Consider the following 12,125-nt stretch of genomic DNA (forward strand, 5'->3'; position numbering starts at 1 on the left):
TGAATATGCATGAACATTTCATGAACTGTTCATGAACAGATTTCATGAACAGTTCATCATATCTTCATGAACATTTGATGAGCAATTCATGAACTGAAAATCGACAGTAATGTTCATGAACTTTAATGTTCATGAACAATTCATGAACAAGAAAGGGTTCATGATCATTGTTGTTCATGAACATTTAAATGTTCATGAACCTTTCTTGTTCATGAATTGTTCATGAACATTAAAGTTCATGAACATTACTGTCGATTTTCAGTTCATGAATTGCTCATCAAATGTTCATGAAGATATGATGAACTGTTCATGAAATCTGTTCATGAACAGTTCATGAAATGTTCATGCATATTCATGAATTATTCATTATCATCTCACAGGGGTTTTACTGTCAAGGAGAGGATTCTGGGGGGGATTGGAACCCACCCTTTTTTAGCAAGATCAATGCATATGAAAGGGTTTATAGTACATAGTTTGAACCCCACACCTTTTTTAAAATGGCTGGATCTGCACCTGTACCCACCCAATATTAAAACTAAAGTAACTATGCGTCAGATATAATAATATAAAAGGATACATGTAAAGTTTCTGCTTCTTTCTGTAATATTTTGTTGTCTCTGTTCTTCCAAGTAGAATCGCTGAATAAATGTAACTAAAATCTCCACGGAATCTGTTTTACTATCAAAACTGGCAGCTCCATTTTGATATTTAATCATTCAATCCCCTAAAAGTATAAAAAAAATCCACAAAGAATCAATTGTTCTAGATGTTTTAAAGCAATAAAATTCAATTGAAATGTTGTTGCCTGTTTACACACTACATCTGAAGCTGTTAATGAATCAAATTCATTTCAAAACCCTCCCCCTTTTTATCCCCTGAAGATTATAAAAACTGGCTACTTATTATTTTCACAAAAGAACAATTCAAACAATTCAAAAACTATAAATTTTAGGTAACTACCAATAATCATATGTGGAAACAATTATTCATTTTGTTTATATAATTAAAAATAAATTTTCAAATATGCTTTCAGACTTTCTGATGTTGCTTTGCTCAAAGAAACCATAAAAAAATTATATTTCCTCAACAAATTATATTTTATAATAATATGCACATGTCTGTCATGTTAAATTAAATTTGTAATGCACTTATCTGAAATCTTTCTGACTGGAAATGTCTTTTCCGTGTTTCCATCAGCGTAATCTCCATTTTGGTGACGTATTACCCAAGAGTGCACTTATGCTGACGTTGAGACTGTGACAATCTCGCCCCAGATAATATCGGCCAGAAGTTGATCTGTGCCGTAACGGAAGTATGAAAATAAATCAAGGGTGTCGCAAACAAATATTTATTAATATGCAGTTTTATTAAGTATAATAAAAAAAAAATCTTTAGTTTAAACGGCACATGGTGCATGTGAATAAACAAGTGGACTCACTTGGAAGGTATTTTTAGGGCCGAACTGTTCAGTACGATTAAAACCACGAGGTCAAGGTTTGTTTACATTGTACATACGTTGAGAAACGTCTGTCGTTGGGCCTATCTATCATTGATCTGATATTTTTCTAAGTTATTTATATGCCGGACGACAATTAATAGAAAGGCACATATGTGAACTTGGAGAAAATCAGAATTTACATCTTTAGCAGTTTAGGGAAAGGAAGAGTAAAAAAAACCTTCTTGCAGCAAACCAGTAACAGCAGTGACAGTCCCACACGCAGTGTTACCAGTTACTAAATCATCTATTATTCATAACACATGCATATGACAGATGAACATTTCAAGAATTTCAATGATCAGCTCGTGATTCATCAAAACTTCATGAACATTCATAAAATACTTTTAATGAACATTTCATGAATTTTTATGAACATCTAGTGATTCATCAAAACTTCATGAACATTCATAAATACTTTTAATGAACATTTCATGATTTTTTATGAGCAGCTAGTGATTCATCAAAACTTCATGAACATTCATAAAATACTTTTAATGAACAGTTCATGAATTAAATTCATGAACCTTCATTTATGAATTATTTATGAATTTTCATGTACCATTCATGAACATTCACGAACCATTCATGATAGTTCATGAAGTCATGAATTTCTTCTCGCCGGGGTTAAATGAACCATGAAAATGAGGTCAAGGACAATGGACATGTGACTGACGGAAACTTCGTAACATGAGGCATCTATATACAAAATATGAAGCATCCAGGTCTTCCACCTTCTAAAATATATAGGTTTTAAGAAGTGAGCTAACACCGCCGCCGCCGCCGCTGCCGCCGGATCACTATCCCTATGTCGAGCTTTCTGCAACAAAAGTTGCAGGCTCGACAAAAAACGGTTTTAATAATATCTACAGGTAAATGAAAAATAACTTTGTCATTTTAGGTATACTACTTATGCATATAAAATTCTTCCAATAATTAGGAATACCAAGAATTTGTTCTATCATATAAATACATAATTTAACACTAGATACAAATTGGGGTAATGACTATAAAGGACAATAACTCCTTAAGGGGTCAATTAACCATTCCGGTCATGTTGACTTATTTGTAAATCTTACTTTCCTGAACATTATTGCTGTTTACAGTTTATCTCTGAAGCAAATGAAATCCATTTGTTTAAATGTGTAAAAATTTAAGAAAGTAGTAATAACATCTATGGGACAGAAACCTTACAGCAAACCAACCAATGAAATGACTTGTAAAGGTCATTTTTGAAGCATTTTTTTAATAAGAATTGTAGCCAGTCTCTGAGTAGCCAGTAGGTACATATAATAATATAATAATTTAGAGGACAGTGAGTGAAGAAATGAAAATTAAATAATGGATAAACTATATTGATTTTTTTGGTGTTTCTTTCAACGGACACACTTTTTCTTTGTTTATAATTGTCTTAATGGGCAGTTAAAGCATCCCTTCTATTTAACACTCTGACAACAAATAATTTTGACCTTTGATCTATAAATATAAAGACAAAAAAATAATTTATTTTCTGAATTTCCATCCTAGATAGCCAGGTGCAATCTGATAGTGATAGTCAAGATGTCTGAAATTCTCGCTTCCTTATTTTTTTTAATACTCTTTATCCTCCATTTGCTTTTTCATTTTTTTTACTCTACTCATTACTCTTTTTGTCTTGCTTGTCCACTTTATTATAAAGTATTTATCAACGATCATATAAAATGACACTTCCAGTCATGATGGATAAAACCTAATCTACGATCCCGGGTCAATGGACAAAACCAATGCAAACCGACTCGTGTTCGCATACATATTTATATCTATTTTGGTAATCAATCTATTTCCTGTATTATGTAATATTTATCGTCATGAACATTGTTTTTACTCGCTGACCATTGATTTATTTTACATCAATTAAACATCTTTATACATTTGAATTTATTCTATATTTTTGTTGGATTTGAACTTTTTCTTTTATAATTTTTTACTTGTCCACAGGCAACCCAGACAAAAATAATTACTTGTCCAGTTGTTCAAATGTACAAGTCCGGCGAGTCAGGCATAGCATTTCCACACCCCTCCTCCTGTGATGAAATAAACATTTTGCCATCATTTAATCTTTCTCAACCAATATTACAAAGAGAAATAATCCAATCATTTAAATTTCGGGTAAACTCGTCCATGATCAACTCAGACCAAGACAAGACGAAACCCCACACTCAAAATCATGTCACAAAAAATTATAAAAAAAAACTTAGTTGCGGGGCCATAAAAATAAAACAAAATGGAAATACCGACCTACAAGAATTCTAGGTGAAACCACATTCCTAACTCTTTCAATATTTAATTTCCTAGTGGTCAGTGGGCAATAATGACTCCTTTCTGTACACATTCCTCTGTTTAAATTGAAATTGGTTTTAATATAATACAATGTCTATTGACAGAATGAGTTAATTTTTCTCAAAGTATTGTCGTTTAAAAGTTTGACGAAAGTTACTTACGGAAGGGAGACAACTTATAGCGATAAAATGGAAGACTCCATTTTGGCTGAAGGGGTGTTCTAGTTACACCTTCATGTTGTGGACTACAATAATTCAAATTCAAATGATGCATACATATATGATTTAAAATTATGCAACAACAATAATCCTCAATAGCAGACATACATAGAAAGGATTCCATGAGTTTCAAATTAATCAATGGAGTGGGGAATCCAGAGCAACCATTCAATCTGATACCCCTTAAAGTCAAGAAAACTATACGCATGCACATACTTACAACCCTAGACTTGTGATTTGTAGCAAGGACATATATTAAATGTTAATTAAACGACCTCCATTTCTTTATGGAAGTATAATATCAAATATCATTTTCATAACGGTGACATAAGAAAACTCCGGACATCCTTTCAGTTCTTATATATAACAGAAATAGATTTATCGATCGGAATTCAGAGAACTCTCGCATGTTATCAAAACTGGGGAATTCCCTCCGACGTGTTTCTAAATTTATAATAAACAGCTGCGCCATGAGCACATGATACGCCCGACATCTTGTGTGGAAGTTTTATGCAATAATCATAAATAGTTTCTGAGGAAGTTTTAAGCAATAACCATTTATTGTTTTTGAGACACGGCGGCACATGTGAAACCCCCCCCCCCCCCCCCCCCCCGTTTTTTTTTTACAAATATCACTAAAATAAAATTTTGAATCAAACCAAAAAGTATACAGATCTTTAAATTAGTATAACAAAGAAGTGTGTACAGTTTCAAGCAATAATAATAAATTGTTTTTGAGTATACAAATCTTAAGATTAATATAACAAAGAAGTGTGTAAAGTTTTAAGCAATAATCATTAATCGTTTATGAGATATGGTGCAACATGTAAAAAAAACCTCCCCCTTTTTTACAAAATACTCAACAACTCAAAAATAAAATTTTGAATCATCACCAAAAAGTATACAGATATTAAGATTAATATAACTAAGAAGTGTTTAAAGTTTGAAGCCATAATCAAGAATCGTTTTTGAGATACGGTGTGACATGTGAAAAAAACACACCCCTGTTTTAGTTACAAAGTGCGGTAACTCAAAACTCAAAAATGAAATTTTGAATCATCACCAAAAAGTATACAGATCTTTAGATTAATTAAACAAAGACATGTGTAAAGTTTTAAGCAATAATCATAAATCTTTTATGAGATATGGTGCGACATGTAAAAAACCCCTCCCCCTTTTTTACAAAATACTCAGTAACTCAAAAATGAAATGTTGAATCATCACCAAAAAGTATACAGATATTAAGATTAATATAACTAAGAAGTGTTTAAAGTTTGAAGCCATAATCAAGAATCGTTTTTTAGATACGGTGCGACATGTGAAAAAAACACACCCCTGTTTTAGTTACAAAGTGCCGTAACTCAAAAAGTTTTAATCTTATTTTCACCAAAAAGTATACAGATCATTTGACCATCATAAGAAACAACTACAGTCAAACCTGATTAAACCGGACCCTGAATAAACCGGCTTCCTGTACATTCTGGCCGAAAATGAAAGTCCCATTTTTTTCCCTTCAAAGTCTTTGTTAAAATACCCTTTGTAAACCGGACCCTGTGTATTCCGAATTCCGGTCTAATTAGGAAGTCCCAATACTCTTAATTACATTAATTATTACCTGTCAAAACCGGTTTGTCTAATTAATTTCACTGATCGATATGCAATCAAAACATAATTGTTTATACAAAATGACTTTTCAGGATTATCAATTAGTAAGGTGTTAAACTGTGAAGTGAACTTACAATCGTACAGTAGTGAGCTGTATTATTTATTTAAACATTATAAACGTGTCAATTAAACGACAAGACACACCGAATATATCTCGGATTTAACTTACGTTTTGTAACTTGGATAAACAAATTTAAATCGCAGCATAAGAAATTTACAACGTGATGTCGAAACCCAGGGTTCCCTGCTGTGAACCCCTAAACAAATGACCTTGATGATGAAAACCACCCGGATGACAACAATCAATGGATATAGTACACTGTAAGACAAAGTTTCAATAGTGATGAAATTACGTTTGATAATATTCTGGCTTTTTGATCGGCCATTCCAACATTTCAAAGAAATGATCATGGAAGTAAATCGAAACTCATGTCTCACAATCCAAACAACGCGAGCGTTAGGATGCAAATGTAAACAATGGAAAACGAAGTAAAAGTATTTTAATTGATCAGATATCAAAGAGAACTTTTATAGCAAACTATCGGACGTCACAAGTCATTAACTTCCGGTCGATACGAAAACCTGAATAAACCGGCCCTTTTTCATAGTCCCGTAGCCGGCCGGTTTATACAGGTTTTACTGTATGTTAAGTTTCATGAAATTTGGATAAGTCGTTCTCAAGTTACGGAGCGACATGCTTACGCCGGACAGACAAGACGGACAGACAGACGGACAGACACCAGACATTTGTATACCATAATACGTCCCGTCAAAATTTTGACGGGCGTATAAAAAGGGTACATATATACTCCTTAAGGAGGCTCACAGGTTTTTTCAGATTTCAGAAAAAAATTAAACATTTATTTTTCATTGCAAATTTTATTAATTACCAATTACCATAAGTAATTGTTACTTTATCATATGGTACAAAAATCATTCCAAAAAATCAATTCCTGTTGGCCCCAGGTGACATTTAATATGTAGATATCATTGAAAAAAATCCAAATCATCTCCCTTTGGAGAAAAAAATGCCTTTTTTGGCATTAAAATTGAACTATCTTATTTAACTCATTTGTGACCTATATTTTTTAGTGTCACAGTGTAGATACTATTCTGTACGCTATCCGGAAGTCGCGATTTTCGAAGCGAGAACTTTTTGGATAGTATGTGAAATTTGATGGATATACTGAATTTAACGGTAAGTGGATCATCTGTACATTGCTGAATGATTAATTCAGCTGACATCGATATTCTCAAATGGTTTAGAATTAAATTTAGCACATTCATTATTCGTATCTCTGTCTTAATCAATAGATTTTCAAGTGCATCACTAAGGACAATCAGTCTGTGAACCTAAAAACAATCTTTTTACCCTCTTAGTGTACAAATTAACGTAAATACCAGACTTAATTAACTAAATGAAATATATTTCAAGTGGTGGTAAAAGTTTCAACCAGATCTTTGAAGCCAGAAATAAGAAAATAACACTTGTTTGAATTTCTCACTGTACGATCAGTCTCGCTTGTATATTTTGAAACTGTATGATCAGTCGTTATTTCACTGTATTCTAGTAGTGATTTCAAAGTTATTTACGATACATTTAGAAGATGTCATTTTTCTAAATAACACAAATATATTTCAATAAATTCACATCCTGAAAACTTATATGAAACATGTTTAGCTTAATAGGGTGTACTCGACTTACTACATTCAGTATAAGGATGTTAAATGTTGTTAAAATCTTTATATTTCACTGTATTCTAGTAGTGATTTCAGAGTTATTTACGATACATTTAGAAGGTGTCATTTTTCGAAATAACACAAATATATTTCAATAAATTAACATCCTGAAAAAAACTTATATGAAACATTGAAGGCCGTACCTATAATGGTTTAATTTTTAAATTGTTATTTGGATGGAGAGTTGTCTCATTGGCACTCACACCACATGTTGCTATATCTATTAGCTTAATAGGGTGTACTCGACTTACTACATTCAGTATAAGGATGTTTAAATGTTGTTAAAACAAGAGGAAGGTTTGTTGTATGTATAAGTTTCAGAATTGTCCTCCGTTATACTTAAAATTGTACAAACGCACAGATTTAATTGTAATACAAAAATGCATGTATTTACACACATTCGAGGCCGTACTGTAGCCTATAATTGATCACAGTTACTTCACTTTGTTTTGGGAGTAGAGCTATTTCGGTGACACCCAATTGTACAACACTGCGGGGGTTTATAATGATAATGAAGTCCGTCATTCCGTTCGTTCGTTGGACAGTTATACTATGTTTGGCCGGTTTTGTAAGTACATCTCCTCATTTACCACTTAATATACAATGGGGTTTCCAGCCATTTTTAAATGGAGAGAGGGTCCAATCCAGGAGAAAAGGGGATTCCAAATATATGTTCCCATACAAATGCATTGATAGTTAAAAAGGGTTTCAATCCGCCGGATCGCCTTTTTTTTTTATCCGTCACTGATATGACTTAATTATTCTTTCCCGGATTCCTTATCATAAATTATAATGACTGTATTGTGCACCGTCTATTTCGAATTAAAGTAAACATCTTTTATGGGGGTTCTTTGTATAAGATACGGACTATGCATTATATGAGGCACCTATCAGGTTTTTCCAACACCACCTCCTAAACCAATTATAAAAGTTCTGAACTGAATTGCTCCATTTTTAATCAATTAATGCAAATATGCACCTTCTATTTCTATTTTTTGGTGAAAATATTTTTCATGTTTTTATATCTCAAATACGGACTTTGCCATAGTTTTATATTGGGCGTATCTATTTTATATCCACAAATTCCTTCAGACACTTAACTTTGTGAATCTTTTTTAGATTCTTTATCATTTAATTCAATTGTGCACCTCTTATTTTCATTTTTTTTTTTAGAAAACTCACTGTTTTCTCCTTCCATGATAAGGGCTTTTCCACTACCTTATTGGGTGGTACCCATTCACTATACGCAACTTTCCTAAACTTACCGTATATTAATAAAACTTTCTCAGATTCTTTATCAAATGATGCCACTCTGCACCTATATTTTAGTTGGTTTTTTTTTTTTTGGGGGGGGGGGGGGGGGGGTATTTTTTCCAAAACATGGACTTCAGAAGCGGCGGGAGAATACTTTCGTTAATTCTTTTCTCAATACCTCAAGTTTTTAAACAAATCACTGCATGTTGTATTGAGTTGTAAATACTTAAATTTACATATATTACTTCAAAAAGAAGATGAAATATTATTGCCAATTGATTGCCAATTTAATTATACAACTTTCCCTCCGCGTCTCAAATGTTCCCTGAATAAAATAATTCACATGAGACAAACCAACGACCATAAATTATATACAGCGAGGTAATACGTATTTGTTAGATCTAACCCACACACACACACACCAACACAAACACCAATACACACCAACAACCCTTTTAACCCTGCACAATTGAAATATGAAAAAAAACAAAAACGTTTAAATCCCTTTTAAATAAGCTGTACTCGCCAGACCGATAAAATGCCAAACTTAAAGCAAACAACATCGAACAAAAATGAGGACAAAATCACAAATATTCAAAACGACAACGCAGTGAAGCAGTGATATAACTTAGGAAGCTACCATTTGATTTTTAGGGGGTGGGGCTAGGATGAAAAATTGTTTCCTGCTTTTTTTTTTATTTGTAATCTCTATCCTGCCTTTTTATTTTTCAGTCTATTCGGTCCTGCCTTTTTTTCTTAGCTTATCCTGACTTTTTTACAACATTATGTCATCCTGCCTTTTTTTTTCCAAGTTACTCATCCTGCCTTTTTTTTTTACGACTATTGGTTGACGACCTAAATTATCCCATTGACTGGGACAGATTAGGAATATAAATCAAAACATAAAGGTTATTCCTGAATAATTTTTCGAATTATTTTATTATTAAAGGCGTTAAGAACCTATAGTGACCCCACAGTTTAAATTATATAATAAGTAAGAAGTGAGCAATGGTCGTTACCGACAAACGTTCACTTGATCTGTCCCAGTCAATGGGATAATTTAGGTCGTCAATCAATGGCCAGGACCACACTGTTTTGAATATGATTCTATATTGATTTGAATTTAACATGTTCATTTCATTAACAATTTTCAAATAACAAAGTCAGTAGATATTAACAATGTGCCTCCTTTTCACCCCATCCCAAAGTTTTTCTCAGGGTCGACTAATATCAACTTTTAACCTGAATGTTTCGGCGGACGGTGTAAATATAGTCTTTTAAAATGTTATAGCTAAAAAGATAACTGCAACTATACACTATTACAAAGTCCACAAGCAAATCAAGTATTGCTTTTTAGGCGTTTGATTTTAAACAAGACTGACGGAACAAAAATACAATTATTTTGCAGTCTACAAAAATCATCATATCAGTGATCTGGAAGGTTTTTTTCACTATGGGCCCTGAGGGCCCCTCAAAAATAAATTCAATGGGCCATTTAAAAAAATAATGGGCCATGTTGTCAAATGAGTGGGCCATTTGAATTGACTTCTGTAAAAAAATAAAAAGTATCATTATTTTTTCATGTTTTGGAAAAGAGGTGTTGGTACTTATCTTTATGATTTTAAATAATATCATGGATATTGTTCCTGTGATTCTGTAAGTTCAATGAACATACAATAACTTCTTCCAAAACGGACAATATTAAAGATAACCTTTATTTACAATGTTTAAACTGTTACTGTTGCCTTGGCTTGTTCATGTTCATGTTTTTTTAACATTAAATTTGGGTCTTCGTCGATACCATACTCATTCCAGACGTTCCGCATTAGAGGACATTTCAGGAACGTCCTCTGCACTTCTTGTATTATTATTATTACTTCATCACGATGACAAGAATAACAGTAGAGAGTACCATTAATTGATAGAACAAAAAAATAATTCGCTATAGTCATGTTTACAAAATGTCAAAACGAGCCAAAGACCAAAAATGACAAGGACAGTTAAGCGCCTTTTATTGAGACAAAAACTATATTCATAAAAAGACTTCAGGGGTTTTCAATCGAAATAATAGCAAGCTAAACTAAATTATAAGATTATATTAGAGTTAAATCTCGTCTGAGTCTCTAATAGCCAAATTTCACAAATGTAAAGTTGTTTATAGAAAATTATATCATGAATGATGGTTAATTACGTTTTTGGGTTATCAGTTAAACTGCATGGTTCTATTATTACCATAGGAAAACACCCGAGGCGTTAAACTGCATGGTTCTATAACCATAGGAAAACACCCGAGACATCCTAAAAATATATAGGTGCTCCTATGATTGGAGGAACATTATACAGTTGTGTACACAAACATGGCTGCACGGAACACGATCGGAAATCTATTTGACGACATCTAAACGTTTCGAAACGATGTGAAAAATATCGTGCGCCACGTGGGCGCTTACATTTGTCACTCTATGCGCCATTTCTGGTGAATATGCGCTATAGGCGCAGGGCGCACGTCCTTCCTGATCACTGAATTGGCATATAGTATATCAAAATAGACCATAATTGAGGGGGCGGGGCCAAATAATCTCCATGGCAATAAAATGTGCCAATACTACAATACAACTGCATACCGAATATCTTTGACCAGAGACATATATACATGCTTTGACCTACCACTAGTGGTTCACCATAAACTAGACCAAATTACAAACTTATACATTTTTGACGCCATCATTGCTGACACCAGAAACAGCATACCTATGTCTCACTTTTTGACTCTGTCAAGCAAGAAAAATATGAATGATTTATTGATTGTTGGTGGTTGCTTAACGTATAGTGGCAAATATTTCATGCATGTTGAATATTTAGAATGAAAACAAGTCAACAACAAATATTGTTTCAAAAAGAGGCCATCCGGGATGATGGTCATGGTCAGTAAAGGATCCAGAGGGAGGGTTCAGGAGTTGGAACCCCCTTCTGTTTGGACAATCAATGCATTTGAATGGGGACATTAAGTTGTCCCCCCCCCCAAAAAAAAAAAAGAAATCCCTTTATCCTGGGTTGGGACCTATTTTAAAAATTGCTGGAATCACACCTGATGGTAACTTGACACTTTCTACTACGAAAATTTACAGGATAAGACTCGAATTAACCATATTAGATAAAACAGTTTACTTTTCTATGGAATAATATTTCAAATCGATTGGCACATGCATACCGGTCAACTCGAATCGAAAATCCAGAGTTCAGTCCAATTCTTTGGTTGAACCAGAAACTTAATACAATAGCATTTAATATATATTAAAAGATAAAATCTTCTCTTCTTATCTTTATTATAAAATGTGTTAAACAGTTTGTATAAAGTGAATTACAAAAAGTTTTCTACGAAACTGAAATTAACATTCCGATACTGTGTAACTTTTAAAACTTGACTATCTATA

At 33.0% G+C, this 12,125-nt stretch overlaps 1 long non-coding RNA gene across 3 annotated transcripts in view; it reads right to left on the reverse strand.

The window, feature by feature from the left end:
* LOC139492234 (uncharacterized) overlaps window positions 1-12,125 on the reverse strand; it is a 107,747-nt gene that overhangs the window by 95,430 nt on the left and 192 nt on the right. The window lies entirely within an intron of this gene.

Source organism: Mytilus edulis, chromosome 10, assembly GCF_963676685.1.
Source record: "Mytilus edulis chromosome 10, xbMytEdul2.2, whole genome shotgun sequence".
Classification (NCBI taxonomy): Eukaryota; Metazoa; Mollusca; class Bivalvia; order Mytilida; family Mytilidae; genus Mytilus; species Mytilus edulis.